Consider the following 22,809-nt stretch of genomic DNA (forward strand, 5'->3'; position numbering starts at 1 on the left):
TGGGAGCATCAGACTTCCCTTTGGGATCAGAGAGCAGGCTTGCCCCAGAAAAAATAGCAGGGAAGCCTAGTTACTTCACGTGTATGAGCCACGCACCCTGCATGGCAGTCCAGTGCAGCAGTCAGCTAGTACAAAGGGTGAAAAGCACATTTACTTTCATTTACTTTGGGAATGGGTTCCATGAGGTTTTCTTGGTTTTGGGGGGGGTTGTTTTCATGGTGTTTTCTTTTTCTTTCTCTCCCCACCTTTTTTTAAAAAGTAGGCTCCACACTGGGTGTCGCAATGTGGGGTTTGAACTCAAGACCCTGAGATCAAAACCTGAGTTGAGAACAAGAGTCAGATGCTTAGGGGCGCCTGGGTGGTTCAGTGGGTTAAGCCTCTGCCTTGGGCTTGGGTCATGGTCCTGGGATCCTGGGACCCGAGCCCTGCATCAGGCTCTGCTCGGCGGGGAGCCTGCTTCCCTTCCTCTCTGTCTCTGCCTGCCTCTCTGCCTACTTGTGATCTCTGTCAGGTGGATAAATAAAATCTTAAAAAAAAAAAAAAAGATGCTTAACCAACTGAGTCACCGAGGTGCCCCACATAGTCTTCATGTATTAATACTCAAATATTCTGTGGGTAAGAATCTGTGGGGCCTTGTGAGATAGAGGAATCTGATGTGGACCCAGCCCTGAAGGGCTTTGCAATTCCATTCGTTGAGGAAGACAAGGTATTGCTCTACCTAAGGGACTAGTGTGAGGTGAGCTTGAGAGCCTGGAGGGTGGCAGCAAGTGGTGGGGCGGGTAGGAGCAAGGGCACCGCTGGGAGGAGCTGCTGTTGGAGAGTAGCACCTCCTCCCAAGCCTCAGTTCCCTTGTCTCAGGGTGAGGATTACGAGGTCCCCCTCGCCTGATCAAGGGGCATGCACAGCACAGGGGCGGACTACAGCCACTGTCAGCATTTCACAAGTATCTTTTCTGTCTTACTTTCTCCGAACAGATTGGGTTGCTTATTTAAAAACACTTGTGGGGCATCTGAGTGGGTCAGTTGGTTAAGCCTCTGCCTTCGGCTCAGGTCGTGATCTCAGGGTCCTGGGATCGAGCCCCACATCGATGATCGGGCTCTCTGCTCAGCAGGGAGTCTGCTTCCCCCTCTCTCTGCCTGCCTCTCTGCCTACTTGTGATCTCTGTCAAATAAATAAATAAAATATTTAAAAATAAATAAATAAAAACACACTTGTAAGGATGAACGTTTTATATCCTGCATCTTGCTCATTTGCTTGCAAGGACTATCACAAAAAAAATTTTTTTTTTTTAAAGATTTTATTTATTTATTTGACAGAGAGAAATCACAAGTAAGCAGAGAGGCGGGCAGAGAGAGAGAGGAGGAAGCAGGCTCCCTGCTGAGCAGAAAGCCCGATGTGGGGCTCGAACCCAGGACCTGGGATCATGACCTGAGCCGAAGGCAGCGGCTTAACCCACTGAGCCACCCAGGCGCCCCTATCACAAAAATTTTTATGCTGTTATGTTGCCTTTATATACATTAAAAAAAAAAACTTTATTTGACTTGAGCAAGAGAGAGCACAAGCAGGGGAGGAAGAAGCGGAGAGGAAGAAGCCAGCTTACCACTGAGGAAGGAGCCAACTCAGGGCTTTATTCCAGGACCCCCGGATCATGATCTGAGCCAAAGGCAGATGCTTAACCAAGCCCCCCAAGCGCCCCCTTTGTATACATTTTTTTAAAAAATGTTTGTTTATTTGACAGGGAACACAAGCAAGGGGAGTGAGAGAGGGAGAAGCAGGCTTCCCACCGAGCAGGGAACCCGATGTGGGCTCGATCTCAGGACTCTGAGATAATGATCTGAGCTGAAGGCTGATGCTTAACCCACTGAGACACACAGGCGCCCCCTTTGTATACATTTTTAATAACTATAGTGTTCCAGGGACGCCTGCATGGCTCAGTCGGTTAAGCAGCTGACTCGATTTTGGCTTGGGTCATTATTCAGGGTCATGAGATCGAGCTCCAGGTCAGGCTCTGCACTGGGCTTGGAACCTGCTTAAGATTATCCCCCTCTCGGGGCGCCTGGGTGGCTCAGTGGGTTAAGCCGCTGCCTTCGGCTCAGGTCATGATCCCAGGTCCTGGGTTTGAGCCCCACATCGGGCTTTCTGCTCAGCAGGGAGCCTGCTTCCTCCTCTCTCTCTCTGCCCGCCTCTCTGCTTACTTGTGATTTCTCTCTGTCAAATAAATAAATAAAATCTTTAAAAAAAAAAAATTATCCCCCTCTCTCTGACCCTCCCCGCCCTTCGCTCTCCCTCTACAAAATAATTTTTTTAAAAACCCACAAAACTATATTCCATTTGAGTGTGCTTACTTGTAGAGTCAGGCAGGTTTTCGTTTTCACGATTATAAGAAACACCATCAAGAGCACAAACCTTTTTCTGTATCTGGGAACATCTTCTTAGGAAGGATATCCCTAAAGTGGAACTACTAGGTCAAGATGGGGTTGGGGAAGACTCATTAAGGCCTGGCTCACAGGCTGAACACAGCTTCAGTCTGGTCCTGGTACCAGGTCCGTTTTATTCTCTCCTTCCTCCTGTGATTCTGTCCTGGGATCCTCCATCCTCTTGAGTATGCATTTTAATCTGGCCTTTTCTTACCGTCCGCTTGATGCTGCGGGGTACTAACCACGGGGACACTTCCTGGGCTCGCTCCACTTGCAGCCAGCATGATGGCAGGGAGATGTAAGAAGAGGGCAGAGGTAGCTGGGGTCAGGGCTTGTTGGCAAAGAGCCTGGATTTTACTCCGGTGTCTTAGGAAGCCCTGGATGTCATCAGGTTTCTAGAAGACGACTCGGCTCAACGGAACATGGCAGGAGTGGAAGCGAGGAGGCAGAAGCACTGACGAAAGATGTGTTCGGGTGCGTTCTGGATGAAAACTGGCACACGCCAGCGGAGCAGACACCGAGCAGGCACCAAATAAGTGGTAGAACTGTTTCCGGTTACAGGGAGTGACAGCGAAGGTGCGGGCAGGCAGCATGCGCAGGAGCCCTGCCTGGGTAGGGGGGAAGTGAGTGGACATTGGCCCTCCCGCTTGTCCACGCCGCTGTTGGAAGGCGATTCTGGGAGGGTGGTCGGATGGCGGGGCGGGGAAGGAAGTCCTGTCCCTGAGCTCCCGGGAAGAGCAAACGCCGGTCCCTCACGGTGGTCCGAGGAAGGGGGGCGTCGGCCTCCGGTCCTTTCCCGCCTGACGAGGGCAGTTCCAGGTTACCAGTCTTACTATGGCGCTGAGCAAGCCCGGCGGCAGCACGAGGCCCCGCACTCCTCCCCTCCCGGGTATCACCGCAGCACCCGTCCGCACTGGCTGGAGGCTCCGCCCCGCCCCTCGGCCCCGCCCCTGCCGGGCGGGAGGCGCTTCCGGCTCCGCGGAGCGAGCTCTGCCCACTGCTCCCGGGACTTCCGCTCCCGGGCTGTCACTTGGGGCTCCGCCCCCGGGCTGTCGTTCGAGGCTCCTCCAACGGAAGGCGTTTCCGGGCCTCCGCGGCTGTCAGTTTCAGCTCCGCCCCATATGGGCGGGGCCTCCCTCACCCCCGCCCCCGAGCCCAGCGCTCTGGGAGCGTGCGCGGCCTGCCCCGTCCGCGGCTCCGACTCGCGGAGCCCACGTTCTTCCGGGGGCGCGCGCGCCTGTGCGGGTGCGTGCGTGAGCGTGCGTGAGCGTGCGTGAGCGTGCGCGCCCCCGCCGCCTGTGCCGGTGTTGCTCCCGCGCCCTCTGCCGCCGCAGCCGCAGCCGCTCGGGGTCCCCGAGACGCAACCCCGGCTGAGGAGCGCGTCGGCCGGCTGCCCAGCAGCGCCGCGGAGCTGAGGAGCGGAGCCGCGGAACCGGCGGGCGGGCGGGCGGGCGGACAGGTGAGCTCGCGGCGGGCCTCACGGGCCTCCCGTCAGGCCGGGGCGGGCAGCGCGGGCCGCGCGGGTCTGCGGGGGGCGCGGGGTGAGGGCCGGGGGCGCCGCGGGGTGGGGGCACCGCGGTGCGGCGCGCCGGCAGCCGGAAATGGCGGCGACCCTCCCTCCGGGCCGCGGGGTGGGGGTGGGGGCCCGCGGGGCGGGGGCCGGCGGGGGAGGGGGCTTCGCGGAGCGCCGGCTGTGGCTGCGGGGCCGGGTGGACGCTGCGACCTGGAAAGGGGGTCGGGCGGGAAGGGGCGCCCCCCCCTCCCCCGCCGCGGTCCCGGGCCCGCGCGAGCCTCGGTCAGGGGCGACCCGAGGGGTCTGTGCGGGCCGAGCGGCCCTGAGCTGGTCGGGGCACGGCCTCCCGCAGCGGTGTGCGTTCCCCTGTGGGTGGGCAGGTGGGGCCGCAGTCCTGGGGGCGGGGGGTCTCACGGGGGGCGCCGAGCTCCCTCGGTCCCTCCCCCAGTCTGCCGGATCGCGGCCCGCGCGCGGCCTTCCCTCCGCCCCACTGTCCCCGTGACCGACCCGGGGGTCTTCTCCTTCCCAGGGGCGGGGGGAGCGCCGCGAGCGGACCGAGCCACAGCGTCTGGTCCCGGGTCCCTGGGGTGCAGCGCGGGGAACGGGGTTCGTTCCTTCACGCGTCCAGATGAATCTCCGGTTGGCAGGAACCCTGTTTCTCCGGCCGCTTCGCCCCGTGGTCCTAGAGGAGACAGTGGGAGGGGCTGGCCTGGGGAGGGGCCGGGTGCAGGTCTGGGATGGGTGTCGGGCTTGGTTCCGTGGCGTCCTCCAGGCCGAGGAAGCCGAGTTCCCGTTTCACTCGGACGGGGGTGTTCAACCCGCCGGTCGCGGCCGGGCGCTCCTGCGTTGCGTTAGCGTTGGACACCTTTGTCCTTAACTAGCTGTCCGTTGAGACGGACGTCCTAGCGCCAGAAATGCTCTGTCGCCGCGCCGTTCCCGCGGCTGCCCACCCGCGCACCCCTCGCGGGCTCCGGCCACTTTACGTGGCTTTCGTGCTTCTTCCTCGTGAAATATCCTGCCGAGTTCAGGACTGAGCAGTGTCCGCGGCTGAAACCGGAAGCCGGATTTAAGGGCGTTGGGGACTTCATCATTCGGTGTGCGAGGCGCTCCTTCCACCTGTGTCAGGGTTCTGGGGCTCAGGGCAGCTCCTGATGGCGCGTGGCCAAACCAACAGCTCCAGGAGCTGGTTCTGGCTGGCTGACTGTGGGGCTGATCTGTGTGATCCAGATGGCCTTGTCCCCCCAGCGGTCATTGTGGATGGTCATTGTGGACCAGCACAGGACTGCCGGGGACATGTGTGTGGCAGGCCCCTCAGAGGCCGGCCGCCTTGGCCCTGGTGTAAGCAGAGCATCGGGGCTTGTGTGGGGAGCAGACACTCCGGCAGGCGTGTGGTGGATTCTCTGATCCTTGTGGAGGGACCCCTGTGGCCTCTGGGATGCCTGTCAGGCCTCTCCCACCCCTCTGCGACCAGCCTCCTACCTTTGGCCCTCTGACTCACCGTCCCCCTGCCTCCGCAGCCTTCTTGCTGGTCTCTTGGCGAACTCTCTGCCCTCCAGTCTGCCGGGAACACTCACTTCCTCATCCTCACACTCCATGAAGCCAGGCCCTCCGTGACTTCCCTGCATAGAGTTTAGTCGTCACCTCCGGTTTCCCGTCTCCCTTTCCTCCCTGATTTTCCTGCAGCGCCTGGTTATTCTGACCATGTTTACTCTTTTACTATGAGATGGGTCCGTGGGGAGTCTGCTTTGTGTAAAGAACTGGTGTTGGCACATACCCAGGAAACACTTGTTGAAGCAATGATAGTGATGAGCCCAGTGACCACGGTGCAGCTCAGTGGCTTGTCACCGGGAAGTCACTGTGAGTGTGCACCGAAGCCCTGGGTTCTGAGGAAGTGTGGCAAGCACCTGCTCTTTGGGAAAGGACAGCCAGTTAAACCATCAGAGAGCTGCTTGAGACCTCCCCCGAAATCTTTTTTGCAACTTGAATTTAAATTATTTCAAAATAAATTTTTATTTTTTAATTTTTTAAAAGACTTTATTTATTTATTTGACAGAGATCACAAGTGGGCAGAGAGGCAGGTGGTGGTTGGGGTGGGGAGCAGGCTCCCCGCTGAGCAGAGAGCCCGAGGCGGGGCTCGATTCCAGGACCCTGGGATCATGACCTGAGCCGAAGGCAGAGACTTTAACCCACTGAGTCCCCCAGGCGCCCCTCAAAATAAGTTTTTAAAGTCAGATCTGGTAATAATGCTTCTAGAAATTTTGTCTTTGGTTACTCTCTTCCCTCTCCTCCCATTCCCGCCACCCCCCCCCCCCCCCCCCCGCGGAAAAACCCCACATGCTAGTCTTAATGCTTGGTGACATTTGTTGATTAAGTGGATTGAGATGGAGTAATCTGTAAGAAGAACTCTGCGGGGTGAGCCTCAGCCCGAGACTCCTTGCTGTGGGGCTTGCAGCGGCCAAGTCCTGCCTTGTGAACTGAGGGACTCCGCAGCCCTTCTCATGCCCCTATTAACGCAGAATGAGGGGAATTCTCTTGTTGCTAAGGGGGGTTCAATTTTCTTTTTACATTTATTTATTTATTTATTTGACACCGAGAGAGAGATCACAAGTAGGCAGAGAGGCAGACAGAGAGAGGGGGGAAGCAGACTCCCCACCGAGCAGAGAGCCTGATGTGGGGCTTGATCCCAGGACCTTGAGACCATGACCCAAGGCAGAGGCGTAACCTTCTGAGCCACCCAGGTGCCCCTAACGGGGGTTGTATTAACTAAGGTGCTGTAGAGATTGGAAGGGTGCTGTGTGTGTCTGGCCTTTCTTGTTCTGGAGTCCTTCTGGCACCTGGTGGGTAGGTGGCACCGTGCTCAGCAGGGAGCTACCCTGGAGACCAGCACCTTACTCAGTCTCAGACCTGGAACGTGAAAATTGAGGCCTTCTGTACCAGTTCCTGACAGACCGCCTACCTGACACCACTATGCGGCACCCTAACACGCACCCCTGCTGGAGGTGCCTCTTTAGAGCCTAAATGTGAGTGGCTCACAGTGGCCCTGGGGTGCAGTGGAGGGTCAGTAGGTGTTTGTTGGGTGACGGCTAAATTGCAGTGGACTTGGGGGGTCGTGATAAGACAGAATTCTGTCGAGGCCCTTCAGTTGGCGAAGTGTCTGCCTTTAGCTCGGGTCATGATTCTGGGGTCCCGGGATTGAGTCCCGAATTTGGCTCACAGTCTGCGGGGAGCCTGCTTCTTCCTCTCGCTCTGCCGCCACTCTCCCTGCTTGTGCGCATGCAAGCGTTCTCTGTTTCTGTCAAGTAAATAAGTAAAATCCTAGAAAAAAAGAATTTTGTCTAAGGTGGGAGTTGCTCCTAAAGTCAGGGAGTAAGATGAGCGCGGAACACACAGATGTAAGCACCCTTGAAAAGTCCCTTAACTTTCCTGCAGCTCTGGTGTTCGTAGGGCCGCAGGCAAACAGTGGCGCGCCCAGCTAGGCAGCCAGTTTTCCAGTAAAGAGACAGACTCCGTGTCTTCTGGGGGCTGGCGTCAAGCTCGGCGAGCAGTCTCTGCACAGGTGGCAAGGAGGCTCTTAGCGCTCAGTGGTGCGCTTTTGAGTCTCTGGGCTCTTTGTGAATAGCGGTTCGAACTACAGCATTCCTCAGATGACGCCTACGGTGCTCTGACGTTAGATCGGAGCATCCTGTGCTGTAGATGTCCCCCCGTGGGTCGTCAGAGTCTGTGCTAGACTTTCCTCCTAAAGATGATAAGACATGACAGGGGCTCACATGACAGGGGCCTCACTAAAGTGGAGGTCATGGTACCTGCCCTGCCTGCCTGCTGGGGGAGTAGGCGGTGATAAGAGGAAAGGTGTCTCGTCAGCTCCTCCCTAATTTTATACGCAACAGCAGTGCTGGAAAATGGTAGCAGTTCTATTTTATGAAAATGCTGCTCCTCACTTAAGAGAGAGAATGACTGTGCCTCTCCTGTCCCGACACCAGGGCTGCCTCTCAAATAGTGACCTCTTAGTCTGAAGAGGATTAGCGGCTGGTCGGTCACCGGTAGCTGGGAAGATTCAAGGATTAGATCGCCAAACAGCCTTCAGTTTGGATTTTGTCTCTCCTCGTGCTCTGCTCTGATTTTCTCTGAGGGCATCACATGTTTGCAGGCATGTTGGTTGACACTGAAACTGCAGAAATAGTGTATAGCTTCGCACTCTGTAAAGAGAGGATACACGGTGAGACCAGGTGTGGGAGGTCATTCAGTAGGCCATCTGAGTCTGTTTCCTCTCTCCCTCCCTCCCTCTCTCTCTCTCTCTCTCTCTCCTTTTAAAGGTCTGTCTGTGTGCGGCACCGAGTGACTCATGCGGTTGGGCGTTGGACTCTCGATTTCGGCTTAGGTCAGGTCATGATCCCAGGGTCCTGGCATAGAGCCCCACGTCAGACCCCTCTCTCTCATCAGTGAGTCTGCTGGAGATTCTCTCTCAAACAAATCTTTAAAAAAACAAAACAGGGGGCGCCTAGGGGGCTCAGTGGGTTAAGCCTCTGCCTTCAGCTCAGGTCATGATCCCGAGGTTTGGGGATCGAGCCCTGCATCGGGCTCTCTGCTCAGCGGGGAACCTGCTTCCCCCTCTCTCTGTCTGCCTCTCTGCCTGCTTGTGATCTCTGTCTGTCAAATAAATAAATAAAATCTTAAAAAGCAAAACAAAACACACTCATTTGTTTTTTAGGGAGAGACAGAGTGTGCAGAGGGGAGGGGCAGAGAGAGAGAGAGAGAGAATCCTTTTTTTTTTTTTTTTTTAAAGATTTTATTTATTTATTTGACAGAGAGAAATCACAAGTAAGCAGAGAGGCAGGCAGAGAGAGAGGAGGAAGCAGGCTCCCTGCTGAGCAGTAAGTCCAACGTGGGGCTCGAACCCAGGACCTGGGATCATGACCTGAGCCGAAGGCAGCGGCTTAACCCACTGAGCCACCCAGGCGCCCCACCTTTTTTTTATTTTAAGATTTTATTTATTTGTTTGTTTGACATAGAGAGATAGCAAGAGAGGGAACACAAGCAAGCGGGGGGAGCAGGAGAGGGAGAAGCAGGCTCCCCGCAGAGCAGGGAGCCCGATGCGGGGCTTGATCCCAGGACCCTGGGATCATGACCTGAGCCGAAGGCAGACGCTTAAGGACTGAGCCCCCCAGGCACCCCAAGAGAGAGAACTGTTGAGCACACTTTCCACGGAGCACAGAGCCCAGTGTGGGGCTCCATCCCAGGCCCTCAAGATCATGACCTGAGCTGAAACCAAGACTCAGATGCTTAACCAGCCGAACCTCCTGGGCACCCCTTAATCAGTTTCCTTTTTAAGGACTGAACCGTATACGTTAAAATTCATTTCATTCCAAAATCAGTCTGTATTGCTCATGTATCCGTATAAATGGTTTTTAAAACTTAGTTCTGGGGGTTCCTGGCTGACTCAGTTGGTTGTGTGTCTACCTTGGACTCGGGTCATGATCGTGGGGTCCTGGGATCGACACCTGTATCCTGGGATCGACACCTGTATCCCTGTTCAGCAGGGAATCTGCTTCTTCCTCTCACTCTCACTCTGTGTGCTCTCTCTCTCTCAAATGAATAAATAAAATCTTTAAAAAATAAAAATAGAAAAAAAAAACTTAGTCTTTGGCAGAAACCCAGCTAATATTTTCAAATTGTGTGATATGTGTGATGGTGAATATTCCTTGAATGCACGAGTGTGACTGAACCTTATTTGTCATCATGGGCTATTTGTAATTTTATTATCTTTTTAATTTTTCTACACTGAATGTGTATCACCAGCAAATATGGTGGTTGGATGAAATGTTCAGTCATTTAGTGTCTCTGTTGCTATGTTCTGGGAAATTCTATGCCAAATGGCTATAAAGTTGCAGTCCTGGGAGTCAGAGGATTGGAATGCTGACTTGCACCCCCATCAGCGGTGCGGATCCTGGCTGTCTCTGGGATGGCCAGCCCCTCTCTTCGACAGCACTCGCTGCTGGTGCCTCTGTGTCACAGGGTGGCGTGGTGTAGTAAAACCTACAGAACCCAAGTCTCCTGTCCGTCTTGTAACTTGGCATTTCAGGGGCTGGGGGCTGGGTTCAGTCAGTCCTGGTAGAGTGGCGGGGGAGGGGGATGGAAGCGCAGAGCCCCAGCTAAGTTGCAGGCCCTGGGCGTGAGAGGCTGGGCTTGGCAGAGCAGGCCTGCGCTATTTCCCCTGCCTATTATTGGAAGGGATTAGCCCAGACCTAATGTTTGGTTTTTAGGCAGTCCCATTGAATTTTTCTTATTAAATACAAGTGTCTTGGGGTACCTGGGTGGCTCAGTTGTTAGCCCCTATGCTTTGGGCTCAGGTCATGATATCAGGGTTCTGGGATCGAGCCCCACATTGGGCTCCCTCTCTGGTGGGAAGCCTGCTGCTCCCTCTCCCACTGCTTGTTCCCTCAGTCTCTCTCTGTCAAATAAATAAGTAAAGTCTTAAATAAATAGTGTCTTTGGTGAGAGGGTGTTTTTCTAAGATAAATAATGAAAAGTTTCTAGGTCAAAGAGTACAGACTTTGTAACTTTTTTGACATATATTACAAAGTTTACATTCTCTGTGACAATGTGTGTCTTTTCCTCTTCACTCACATGAGATCTTAAGGTTTTATGTTTTGGTGCTCATTAAGCTGTTGCTACAGGGTTTGATAATAATATCTCAGTTTTTGTTTTTTTGGCTTTTGTGCCAGTTGCAATAAATTGTGCTGTGTTAAGAACTTAGTTTTAAATAAAATGAGTTTAGTTATAAAAGACCTTTTAAAGTTATGTAATTTTTTAATTTTTAAATTTAATTTTTTAATTTTTAAAAATTATTTAATTTAAAAGTTATGTAAAACCAATCAATATCTGTTTTTTAACTTAAAAAGCAGTTGTGTTCTGGGTAAAGATTTTTGCTGGGTGTATTTATCTTGTACTTTGAATCATGAGGCTCTTCACATCTAAATCTAAAGTTCACAATTAAAAAAAAAATATTTATTTGACAGACAGAGATCACCAGTAGGCAGAGAGGCAGGCAGAGAAAGACGGGGAGGCAGGCTCCCTGCTGAGCAGAGAGCCCGATGCGGGGCTTGATCCCAGGACCCTGGGATCATGACCTGAGCTGAAGGCAGAGGCTTAACCCACTAAGCCACCCAGACACCCCAAAAGTTCAGAATTTTTAAATGGAATCCAGTGGTCCAGTCTTATTTTGAGATGAAACTAGGAAGTCTACAACTTAAGCGTGACAGTTATCTATGAAGTTTTTCTTAACCTGTCCGAGCAAAGTTGGTACTGAAACAGAATGTTTTCTCCTGGAACTCACTTAGCGGGTCCCTTGTTCCCAACCCTCCAGTCACAAACCCTCTATGAACAGGCCAGTTCACTTAAGGCACAGCAGCCGCAATTCCCTGGACAGCCTTGCAAGGTAGCTGTTACCAAATTTTATAGATGAGGACACGGACAGTTACGCGTGTTCTCTGGTGTAATGTGTGCTATTGAAGACGGAGACAAAAGATGCCGTCACAAGCTAAAATAACAACATACACAGTTTACACCTCTTTTTTTTTATTTTTTGGAAGATTTAATTTATTTATTTGACCGAGAAACAGCAAGAGCAGGAACACAAGCAGGGAGAGTGGGAGAGGGAAAGCAGGCCTCCCCCCAATGGAGCTCGATCCCAGGACCATGGGTTCATGACCTGAGCGGAAGGCAGATACTCAACGACGGAGCCCCCAGGTGTCCCACGGTTTACACCTTTTAAACTGCTGTTTCTGTTGCTGCTGGTCTCTGATGCACAGCCCTGCCTGGTTGGATGAGGCTGTTACCAGCAGCACCCTTCTTCCTGGTGTGTGTCCTCCCACACTTGTTTCATCTGCCTCTGCTTTTTCTTTCAGAAAAATGTACCCATGGAGGGGATGTCTGGGTGGCCCAGTGGGTTACACGTCTACCTTCAGGTGGGGTCAGATCCTGCATTGGGCTCCCTGCTTAGAGGGCGGCTTGATTCTCCTCTACCTGCTGCTCCCCCTACTCCTCCTCCCTCTCTTTCTCTCTTTCTCTCAAATAAATAAAATCTCAATTTTTTTTTTAACCCATGGAACACGTAACTGTAACATCCAAGGGGACCCTTGATAGCCGGTAGGTCAGTCTGTCCAGCCAGCTCTTCACATCATCCTGTCCTCGCTCAGGCCAGTGGATTGCAATGCAAAGAGGTGTTAGTGGCATGGGCGTACTCTTGAACCTGTGGCAGTTTAGGGGAAATCAGCAAACCTTTGTAAGTGTCTGTAATTTATACCTTTTACTTGTGACATATTTTAAACTGGTCACAGAGTCTTGGAGGGGGTATAAATTGTTTCCTTCTCCTCCTGGTTTACATTCAGGACATGCAGTAATGCAATATTGCATTCCATGTGCACCCTTCCTTGGAGAAAAACTTAGTGGTTTTCTATCTTCCAAGTGGAATGTTACAGAAGATAGTAAGAAATCTTGGAATAGACCTATGATTTTATTAATAATGTTTTTAGAATATAATATTCCTCAAGATTAAAAAAAAGATGTAATAAACTGGTCACAGAGTCATAGCGTGTTGTAGGGCAGATTGGGTTAGCCTGTCCATAAGCCAGACCCACATGCTCGCCCAGTAGTGGGTAGTGGCCTGTGGCCTTGGTCCTGACTTCTCCCTGGAATAACGGTCCCTCTGACGGACAGCTCACCTTGGTGGTGGTCACAGGTGCAGAACAGCAAACAGTTCAGTATAGCCTCGCCTAATTAGATGCCCCCTCCCCCTGCCAAAGCCTTGAAGACAGGTCTTCCATATATGTTTTAAATTTTTATTAGTTTATTTGTCAGAGAGACCAAGCACAAGCAGGGGGAGCGGTAGGCAGAGGGAGAAGCAGACTCCCCATTGAGCAGAGAACCTGTTGCCAGGCTCAATCCTGGGACCCCAGGATCATGCATGACCTGAGCAGAAGGCAGACGCTTAACCCACTGAGTCACCCAGGCGTCCCAGGTTTTCTGTATATGTATATTTCTTAAAATTTATTTATGTGAGAGAGGATAAGAGAGCAACAGGGAGCCTGACACGGGGCTTGATTCCAGGACCTGGGATCATGATCTGAGCCGAAGGCAGATGCTTCACCGAAGGAGCCACCCAAGTGCGCCGCCCATAATCTGCCCGGCCTCCCCACCCCGCCAGGTTTTCTGTAATTTTAAAAGGCAGATTAATAACATGGATTTTTTTTTTTTTTTAAGTTTAAGATGTAAAAAGAAAACACCTTTTACATCCAAAAAGTGTGCTCCATGGTGAGCATGGAGCTTGACATGCGGCTCAGTCTCACAACCCTGAGATCACAGGCTGAGCCGAGATCAGGATCCGGGCGCTCAGCTGACTTAGCCACTTAGGCGCCCCAACAGCATTGTAAACTTTGTCTGTATATGTGTTTGTTTTTGTTGTAAAAATATAGTAAAGGCTTTTAATGTAGTACTCTATCCAGGTGAGGCTTAATGCCCAAGGAGGTAAGTTCTTTGTGCTTTGGGTGGGGACAGAGTGCTCCCATTTGTGAAGCAGGTAACTGAGAATCAAGTTTTACAGCGCTTGGGGGTCAGACTTGGATTTGAATGGCAACCCCACCAATCCCCAGCAGTGACCTCAAGCGGATTCCTCGGTGTTTCTGAGCCTCTGTCTTCTCATCTGCAGATCAGAGTACTGTTACCGTGTACTGGCACCATTGCAAGCACTTCACACGAGCTCGTCGCAGACATACCAACCAGACAGTTTCCATTTCCGTTGGACAGAGGGGAGGTGGAGATGCTGAGTAGCTCGTCCCGGTTACTGAGCCCGTGAGCAGCTCGGCTGAGTTCCAGCCCCATCAGGTGACCTCAGAGCTGCCCTCCCACCACCTGGTGGACCACATGCCGGTCCGGCAGACTCCTTAGGAACATCTGGTGGTGTCTAGGACATGTGTGCCTCTAGGTGCCTGCACATGGGAGGCACCCCCGAAGTTGTGGCTGCCGGGTTGGTATTAGAGCAGTGATCACAGGTTCTGCCACAGTTGTACCAGCCCTCTGTTGTGAAGTATGCGCGTGTATTTTGACACTCACTCCCCCTGACATCAGGCCATCTCTCCGGGGTCACCAGCACCGTGTACCCGGTTTCAGGCTAGGTTCGTCAGGATAGCTTGATTCTGGTCACGGCTGCAGAAAGGGGTCACTCTGAAGCCATGTCCATCTTACATCATCAAAGCCTGGTTGTCTCGTCAGGGGGTTTCACACTGAGCAGAGGGATCACAGTGCAGGGAAGTCATGCCGTTTCCGGCAGGTGTGTTTGGGGGTTGTTCTCTTGGAGACACAGAAGACATTGGGTCTCATCTTCTGCGTTTTATGAACTCTCACCCCCTGACCTTAGGAAGCTCTTCTAGCAGGCGTTCGCTTGGTTGCCCATCGTTCTCTGCCCTTTCTGCCGTGATACAAAGGATGTCTGCGTCCTCTGGCTCTGCATGCCGATTCTGACACCCATTTTGCAGAGAGCCTGGTGCTTCCCTGTGTCGAAAAGTACCTGTGGCTTTACTGTCCCGAGATTTTAGGTGTTGTGAGCTTAAAACATCAACAACCAAACATCCTAATGCTCATTACTTTTATGAGAAGTATTTTGTCTCCCACTGTCTAGTTTCATGTCTAGATTTGGGGATATGTTAAGGTTTTCTGGAAACTTTTGGTCATAAGTATTGGTTTAGTCTTAGAATCATTTTTCTCCACAGTGTGCGTGGAGGAGGACGTGCCGTCTGCAGGGCTGGAGGGTGGGAATGTCGTGCTCTGGGTGCAGGACTTTGGCTTGGTTCAGGCTGCCCTTATCCAGCGGGATCAGAAGCTCTTAGTGCCGTGCGGCTGCCCTATTGTACAGCCTCACTTTGTGTCGCCCAGATGCATTTCCCTGTCATTCGCACCTCCGAGGACGAGTGGGCAGGACCGGAGGGCAGGGTCAGAAGTGGTGTGCATTTGTTAGAGGACAGGTTCTCTCCCAGGTCAGTCCACAGGTAACCTCCTTTCTGAAGAATACTTTTTTAGAGGATGTCCAGTTTTTACTCATTTATTTGTTCATTTATTTTTTAATCTCCTATTTTATTTATTTAATCCACATATTTATTGTGATTTTGCTCAACTTCTGACCTCCTTTTCCTTTTAACTTATTGTACCTTAAGCATCAGTTAACTAAAGAAAATCCTTACTTGGCTTCTGGACACTGTCATTCCCGATAAAAGTAATTTAACACCCATTTACTGAATGCCCGCCTGGACTTGGGACAGTCGCTCCGTCTGTAAGTTAGAAGGTCTTTGTGGGGAGCTAGGAGTGTTCCTGCGTTTTGGCACCTGTCAGTTTGGGAAACCCAAGGTGGAAACCCAGGGCGTGTGGCCCTGAGCTGAGTCTTGTCTTTTCTTCCTGAGACATCTGTCTGCTGCAGCCTGTGGCCGTCCGTGCTGTTGCTCCCTCTCCCGTAGTTCGTGAGGGTGGGGTGCTCCCTTCAGTGTAGGAGTGCTCGGACAAACTAAGCGTGGGGCTTGTTGTGGGGCGTGCTGGTCTTCCTTCTTGCGTCTCAGGTTTCAGCCCATTCCCTCTCTGTGCTTTGATGGTTGGTGGGAGGTGGCCCTTGAAGAAGTGACCGGTTTCCTCTCTGTATTCTCTTTCTTTTAAGGCTCAGCTTTTGTTGCTTTTTATTCTTCTCAGAATTAAGGAGGAGAGGGGCGCCTGGGTGGCTCAGTGGGTTAAGCCTCTGCCTTCAGCTCAGGTCATGATCTCAGGGTCTTGGGATCGAGTCCCACATCGGGCTCTCTGCTCAGCTGGGAGCCTGCTCCCCTCCCCCCCTACCACCTGCCTCTCTGCCTACTTGTGATCTCTGTCTGTCAAATAAATAAATAAAATCTTAAAAGAAAAAAAGAATTAAGGAGGAGAGGTAAAATCTTCTGGGGTTCCTGTATTTCCAGTACTTTAGGAATTCTTTACATTGGAAATTCATTTTCAGTTAGGAATAAATATAGAAGACCCGTGACATTGGCATCATCTCGTTTTCCACATTCGTTGACTCTTGTTTAGAATTTGACTGTATTAGTAGGGTTAATTGGTGCCAGTTCTGTTCTGCAGTGTACTGATTTTTTTTTCCTTTCAGAATAGATAACAAATTCAGAGTCAGACATTCAGACCCATGGTTTTCTGAGCCTCTTTGGGTTTCTGAGTCCGTCCCAGCACTGGCGGTGCAGGCCATCCCTTGCCTGAAGCAGGCGCTCCCGGACCCGCCCACTTTTTTAGTGTTCTTTGGCAGGTACTGCCTGGTTCATCACAGATCTTAGAGGAAAATCCCTGGTCTTTGGAACATCCATTATATTTTTTTCTTTCTTTTTTTTCCTTTTAAGATGTTATTATTTGAAAGAGGGAAAGTGCGTGCCTGCGCATGTTTGGGGCGGGGACAGGGGGCAGAGGAAGAGGGATAGGCAGACCCCATGGGGCTGAATCACGACCTGAGCTGAAGCCCAGAGTTGTATGCTCAACTGACTGAGCCACCCAGGCGCCCCTGTTGTATTTCATTGCTTAGTATTTTTATTTTTAGCAGTTTTTCTTCTATACAGCCACATCAAGAGTGCATGAGGCAAAGCAGCAGTACCTTCCCAGACTTCACCTTCCTTCCCAGAGAGGTCTGCACTGTGCTCTGCCCTGTTTCCCGATGGGTCACCTCACGGATTACCTGTACCTTCCATCCTGATCAAGGCCCCAGCACCTTTGCCTCCTGTCCCCACTCGTGGCCGTTCCTGCGCGCTCCCTGTTCCTGCGCGTGACCCGTTCGTTTTTGTTTTTGTTTTTTTTTAACAGTATTAACCTTTTTCTTGGCTTCTGTATTTTGAGATTCCCATCGTATTGCGCATTATCTTTGTGGCCTGGAATTTCCATTTGGGCACTCTGTCTTCCTGCCACTGGCCAGACAGTGGCTCCGGAGGTTGCCTGTCCAGCCACAATCCTGGTTTGACCCACAGCAGACAGAGAGGCTGGAGAGTGCTCATGGCACCATAGAGGCCTCTGCATCTGGGAGGAGGACCCCCAGAGACTGTGAGAAAGGAGCCTGTGGTGTGGCTTTGTACTTCTTCATGCCTTCATTGCTGAACGACAGCACCCGGTTTGCAGGCCATGAAGCCTGGGTCTGGGGACACACGGGACAAACCATCTACATGCTGAGGAGGTGTGGCTCACAGTACCTGCGGTTGCTTTCCCAGTCCTCCTTGCTCTCATACCAGATGCTGGTATTAAGACACACTTGTTTTCAGTGCCATTATCTAATGATGTGTGTGGAAATACCAGAGAATTTATAGCTTTTGTAAAGTGAGGCTGCTTCAGGTAATCGTGGAGGTCTTCGAATGCAGTGTGCTGAGAACGGCACAAAACAGGGAGCTCCCCAAGTGGACCTCCCATGCGGGATTTTACGTGCGCAAGAGGGACCCTGCAGGTCTTGGGGAAAGACAGGTCATTTTTGGGGCAGGGGGAGGGCTTTCTGGGACTTGGGGCTCTGGGTGAAGCTGGTCTTTATCTCCTGCCATGCCCATGGTAACCCCTTGTGAAGCAGACTCCCTGTGGATGAAGGCCTTTAGAAGAAAGTACGGGAGAATTTACTTTTGGCTTTGGGATAGAGAAGTACTTTTGAACAAAAGCAAAAAAAGGGAAACATCATCAGTTTGCAAAGATTTGTTACATTCAGTTATGTAAAATTAGGAATTTGTGAGCTCTGTTGCACAAGAGTGTGCATAGGTTAACACTGAGTGTGCACTGAAAAACGGTTAAGGTGGTAGGTTTTGTTTTTTACTGCAGTGGAAAAAATTAAGAACTCGTGTTCATCAAAAGACACCGTAATACGTGAAAAGAACCGTGAACTAGCGTGAACTAGGAGAAGATTTTTGTTGGTGTTTGTAGCCAGTAAAGGACTGGTGTCCCGGAGAGAAGTCCTGTAGCCTCTCGGGCACTGACCGCAGTCGCACTGCCCGCGGGCAGACAGAAAGCCGCGCTCACCGCCCCCCACACGGGAGGAGGACTCGGCTGAGCGAGGCACCTGCTGCTCGTCCCTCGGGGCGGGGGCAGTGGCGGGTAGGGTGCTGGGCGGTGCGTCCTCTGGGGGCAGGTGGCGCGCCTCACCCAGTAGAGACTGCCAGTTCCCTGGGAGCCCAAGTTCCACTCTTAGGGTCACTCCCCGCAGCAGTTCTTCCTCAGTGGCTGTGGTGAAGGGCCAGTTTCTTTGGTTTCCAGTCTGTCAAAGACCGATAATACTTTTGTGAACTGCAGTGAAAATGACTGACTAGAAAAATAAGTGACAGAACATAAAATACAAGCCCAGATTTTTTCTTCTCTTTTATTTTTTAAAATGAACGTAAAATAAACCTGACTCCCCCTTTTCGGTGTACGGTGTTCTGAGTTTAATGCATAGAGATTTGTGGAGCCCTCACCCTGCTCAGGACGTCGAGCACTCCGTCAGCAGGAGTCAGCCTCTTGCACTCAGCAGACCGGCCGTTGGAGTCACCTGAGTTGAGTACAGACCACTTTGGTCCTTTTCATTAGAAACTTCCCAGCTCTTTTCCTGGGGCGGCCGCCCCATTTCGCGTCCCAGCAGCGTGACCGTTCTAGTCATGGCTGACCCTCATCTGCCCTCGTTGTGCTCCAGTCAGTTTTTTTAGCCATTCTCATAGATATGTAGCGATACTGTAGTTTTGTGGTTTTTTTTTTTTAAGATTTTATTTATTTATTTGACAGACAGAGATCACAAGTAGGCAGAGAGGCAGGCAGAGAGAGGAGGGAAGCAGGTTCCCCGCTGAGCAGAGAGCCCAATGCGGGGCTCGATCCCAGGACCCCTGAGATCATGACCTGAGCCGAAGGCAGAGGCTTAACCCACTGAGCCACCCAGACGCCCGCGATGCTGTAGTTTTAATTTTGCTTTTCCCAAATGAACAAAGATGTGGAGTATCATTTCCTGTGCTTTAGTTGGTATTACCGTAACAGTTTGCGAACGCTTGCTGTCAGGCTCTGCCAGTCTCACTACGCCCGAGCCGGCTGGCGTTGGCCTAAAATATCTTGCACAGCGGGAATTGCTCAGGGGTGTTCAGAGGAGCACTGCGATAGCAAACCCTGGGAGTGTCCCCAGCATCCTTCACTGGAAGAATGGATTGATAAGTTGTGGTCTGTTTACAAACCGGAGTCTATCCAGACTGGAAACGCCATTCAGCTACATCCAGCAACGTGGGTGTGACCTAGAGACATGCTGAGTTTCAGAAGCAAGTCCTAGAAGGTTGTATTTAGGGTTAGGCCATTTTTATAAGTTCAAGAAGTTCAAACTAATGTTTAGGGAGAAACATATGAGGTAATCCTTCTAAAGCAAGAGAACCATAAAAATTAAGTCAGGATAATGTACACAGGAAGAACAGAAGCTTCAAGATTGCTGGTAATTTTCAAGGCTTCAGTTTGAAGGATAGGATTGTGGTGTTTATCACTCTGCATTGTAAGTTCTATATTCCCCAGGTGCCTGGGGGGCTCAGTGGGCTAAGCAGCTGACTCTTGATCGTAGCTCAGGGTCATGAGTTCAAGCCCCACATTGGGCTCCACACTGGGCGTGCAGTGTGCACTGGGCGTGCGGCCAGCGTAAAATAAAATACAGGGGTGTGTGTTGCATGTATTGCATTCTGTGTGTCATGTATTACATTAAAAATGGTACAACAAAAATAGCTTTCCTCTTAAAATGTTTTCAGATATGTCCTTCCAGCGTCGGCACGTGCTTTGCTGTCTCCCCAAACAGTAGGTCGGCTCAGCAGCAGCTTCTAAACGTGTGCTGAGGCCACATCTGGGAACGCAGGAGTCCGAGTACTTGGCTCTTTTCCCTGAAGGTCTCTAAGTTGTCCGAGGAGCATGGACAGGACCTGTGCGGATAGGGTTTTTGTCTCTTTGTGTATCTTGTTCACTGATGAATCTCCAGCTTGGGGAGCGGAGCGTGGCGCACGGCCGGGGCTCTGTCAACAGCGGTGGAACAGCGAATGACACAGACGCACGCTCCAGGCCTGGGATGGCTCCCCGGGACGCGACAGGGCTCTGCTGTTTGTGCTGGGGGAGTGGCCAGGAAAGGGTTCCCTGAGTCAGGGATATCTCTGCAGTGCTCCCTGGTCCAGGTAGGAGCTCTCCACACGGCAGGAAGCAGGGCAGGGTGTTTCTTTGTTTGTTTTAGATTCTAATGTCTTTATCTTTAGCTCAAGCATACAAGAGAATCTAATCTTTTCCTTTTATATTAATATATCATGTATTATTTGTCGCAGGGGTACTGGTCTGTGACTCTTCAGGCTTACACACTTCCCAGCACTCACCACAGCACATGCCCTCCCCAGTGTCCATCACCAGCCACCCTCTCCCTCCCCCCCACCCTGCAGACTTCAGTTTGTTTTGTGAGATTGACAGTCTCTGATGGTTTGTCTCCCTCCCGATCCCATCTTGTTTCATTTTTTCCCTCCCTACCCCCCCACAGCCCCCCGCCCTGCCTCTCAGATTCCTCATACCAGAGAGATCATATGATAATTGTTTTTCTCTGACTTACTTCGCTCAACATAATACCCTCTAGTTCCAGCCACGTCGCAAATGGCAAGGTTTTGTTTTTGTTCTTTTTGATGGCTGCATAGTATTCCATTGTGTATATATAGCTCACATCTTCTCTATTCACTCATCTGCTGATGGACGTCTAGGTTGTGTCCGTAGTTTGGCTGTTGTGGACGTTGTGAAGCAGGGCGTTGTTTTAGGAGAGCGCAGGTGTTCGTGTGTGACAGTCCTGTGTCTGCCTAGGATAAGTGGTCCTGCCAGTCATGTCCCGAGGCCCAGTAGACACGGTCATGGGAAGATGGTGGTGGGCAGGGCCTGTGTCCTAAACAGCCCTGAAGGGTAGGCCAGGGAGCTGGGTTTTGGTGCTGCAGCCTGTTGGGAGGGTCCGAGAAGGACCTGAGGGGTGTGGTGAGGGGAGCAGACTGTGCGGCAGTGAGGGAGGACTGACTGAGGAGGACAAACCCAGTGTCTTCCAGAAATCCCTCCCTCTTACCAGGTTTCTGCCTCTTGTCCCTGGCAGTCTCTCACCATTTAGAGCTCCCTGCTCCCCGCTTGTGTATGTGCCTTCTGGTCTGCCCGGCCCTGGCGCTCCTTCTAGCAGCACAAACCAGGGTGCACTATAAGGAGGCAAAATGTGCCCCTCGGTTTATTTTTAAAGACGTGATGTTACTAAAGAAGACCCAGCCCAGAGACTGTGGTTTGACCTTCCCGGGGTGGGAACTGGGGGCAGACCTCTGACCGCAGCTCCTGGATTACAGCAAGTGCAGTGCAGGGAGGCCTGGCTGCTCTCTGGACCTTGACTCTGGGTCTCAGGGATGCCTTGAAATAAGTAGGAACAGGTTTAGGGAGAACGACATGACACAGTGTTGCTTCAGACAGCAGGTGGTGAATTCCCACATCATCACCCCAAGGAAATACAAAGACATCTGAAGGGACTGAGCCCAGTGAGCGCTGCTCACCGTGTCGGCAGAGCTGGGACGTTGCTGGCGATGCTTCGTGGGTTCTGGCGTGGCTTCGGCTGTGGAGCCGCCTGCCTATGGCACCAGGGGCTGGGGAGAGGGAAGCAGGGGATACATGGCAAGAAAACTGGCAGCCCTTGCTGGGGACGCAAGCGTCAGCAGATGCCGAACCAGTGTTCTTTTTCCAGTTTGTAGGGTGCAGGGTCGCGTGCTTCTGGTGATCTGTGTTTCCTGCGTGGAGAAGTGTCTGTTTCTTCTCATCACTGACGTTCCCCTGCTCATTACAGAAAAGATGGACAATGAAGTATTAAGGCAGTAACTTTTTTCAGAAGTTGAATTTAGTGATTAAAAAACCCCATAAAACTTCATGATTTCTTTCTCTAACAGTTGTCTGCCATATGGCCTTCCACAGCCTTTCTGTTTGCTCTTCCTGATGGGTTTCCCGATATCACACACATAAGAATGAAGTAGGCCCCTTGCACTTACAGTTTGTCTTTTAGTTACAAGCCTGTTCCCCCAAACATGGAGCTTTCAAGAGTGCGCGCTGCCTGGCAATGGTTAGTTCCTATTAGAACACAAACTTCTGAAATGTACGTGAAGTAGTTTAGAAATTTAATAGTTTCTGACTCAAAATATAAAATACCAATTTGAGTAATATTCACGGCAGCTACGTTTTTCCTTAAAGGGCCAGATGGAGTATTTTTAGGCTTTGTGGTTTCACAGCCTCTGCTGAGAGCCTTAGACGTCCCAGGAAGAGAGGGATGTGGCACTGTCCAAACAAGTTTATAAACTTAGGCAGCCAGGTCTAGGTGACTGGAGAGTTTTATGTTCCATTTGGTTTTCTTATCATATCTAACTTGCTTTGAGGACAAATAATCTTAATTATAGATTGCTTTTTTTTTTTTTTTAAGATTATTTATTTATTTATTTGACAGAGAGATCACAAGTAGCCAGAGAGGCAGGCAGAGAGAGAGAGGAGGAAGCAGGCTCCCCGCTGAGCAGAGAGCCCGATGCGGGGCTCGATCCCAGGACCCTGGGACCACGACCCGAGCCGAAGGCAGTGGCTCAACCCACTGAGCCACCCAGGCGCCCCTATAGATTGCTTTTTAAATGCAGGTAAAATTGACCTACAGTCACATGCACAGATCTTAGTAAATTTCCGTGAGTTTTGGAGTATGGACACACTTGTGAAATCACTCCCCCAGTTTAAGTCAGAATGTCTCTGTCTTCCTGGAAGGCTCCCATCAGTGCCCTCGAACCCCTTCCTGGTTTATGTCACAATAGGCTGTTTGTCCTGTTTCTACTCTTTTAATAA

The 22,809-nt window shown here is 51.5% G+C and overlaps 1 protein-coding gene across 5 annotated transcripts in view; it reads left to right on the forward strand.

Annotated features, from left to right (window-relative positions):
* The first annotated feature begins 3,608 nt into the window (after positions 1 to 3,608).
* The window catches only part of DNAJC5 (DnaJ heat shock protein family (Hsp40) member C5), a 38,603-nt gene continuing 19,402 nt past the window's right edge, over positions 3,609 to 22,809 (forward strand). Inside the window, exon 1 of one of the 5 annotated variants that reach the window (XR_007130007.1) lies at positions 3,609 to 3,876. The gene's annotated coding sequence lies outside the window, so the exon portion shown is untranslated. Of the gene's footprint in view, positions 3,877 to 12,033; positions 12,150 to 13,654; positions 13,810 to 22,809 lie in introns of those variants that run through there. The other 4 variants (XM_047745086.1, XM_047745084.1, XM_047745085.1 and 1 more) reach the window with 4 other exon arrangements.

Source organism: Lutra lutra, chromosome 9 (assembly GCF_902655055.1).
Source record: "Lutra lutra chromosome 9, mLutLut1.2, whole genome shotgun sequence".
Classification (NCBI taxonomy): domain Eukaryota; kingdom Metazoa; phylum Chordata; class Mammalia; order Carnivora; family Mustelidae; genus Lutra; species Lutra lutra.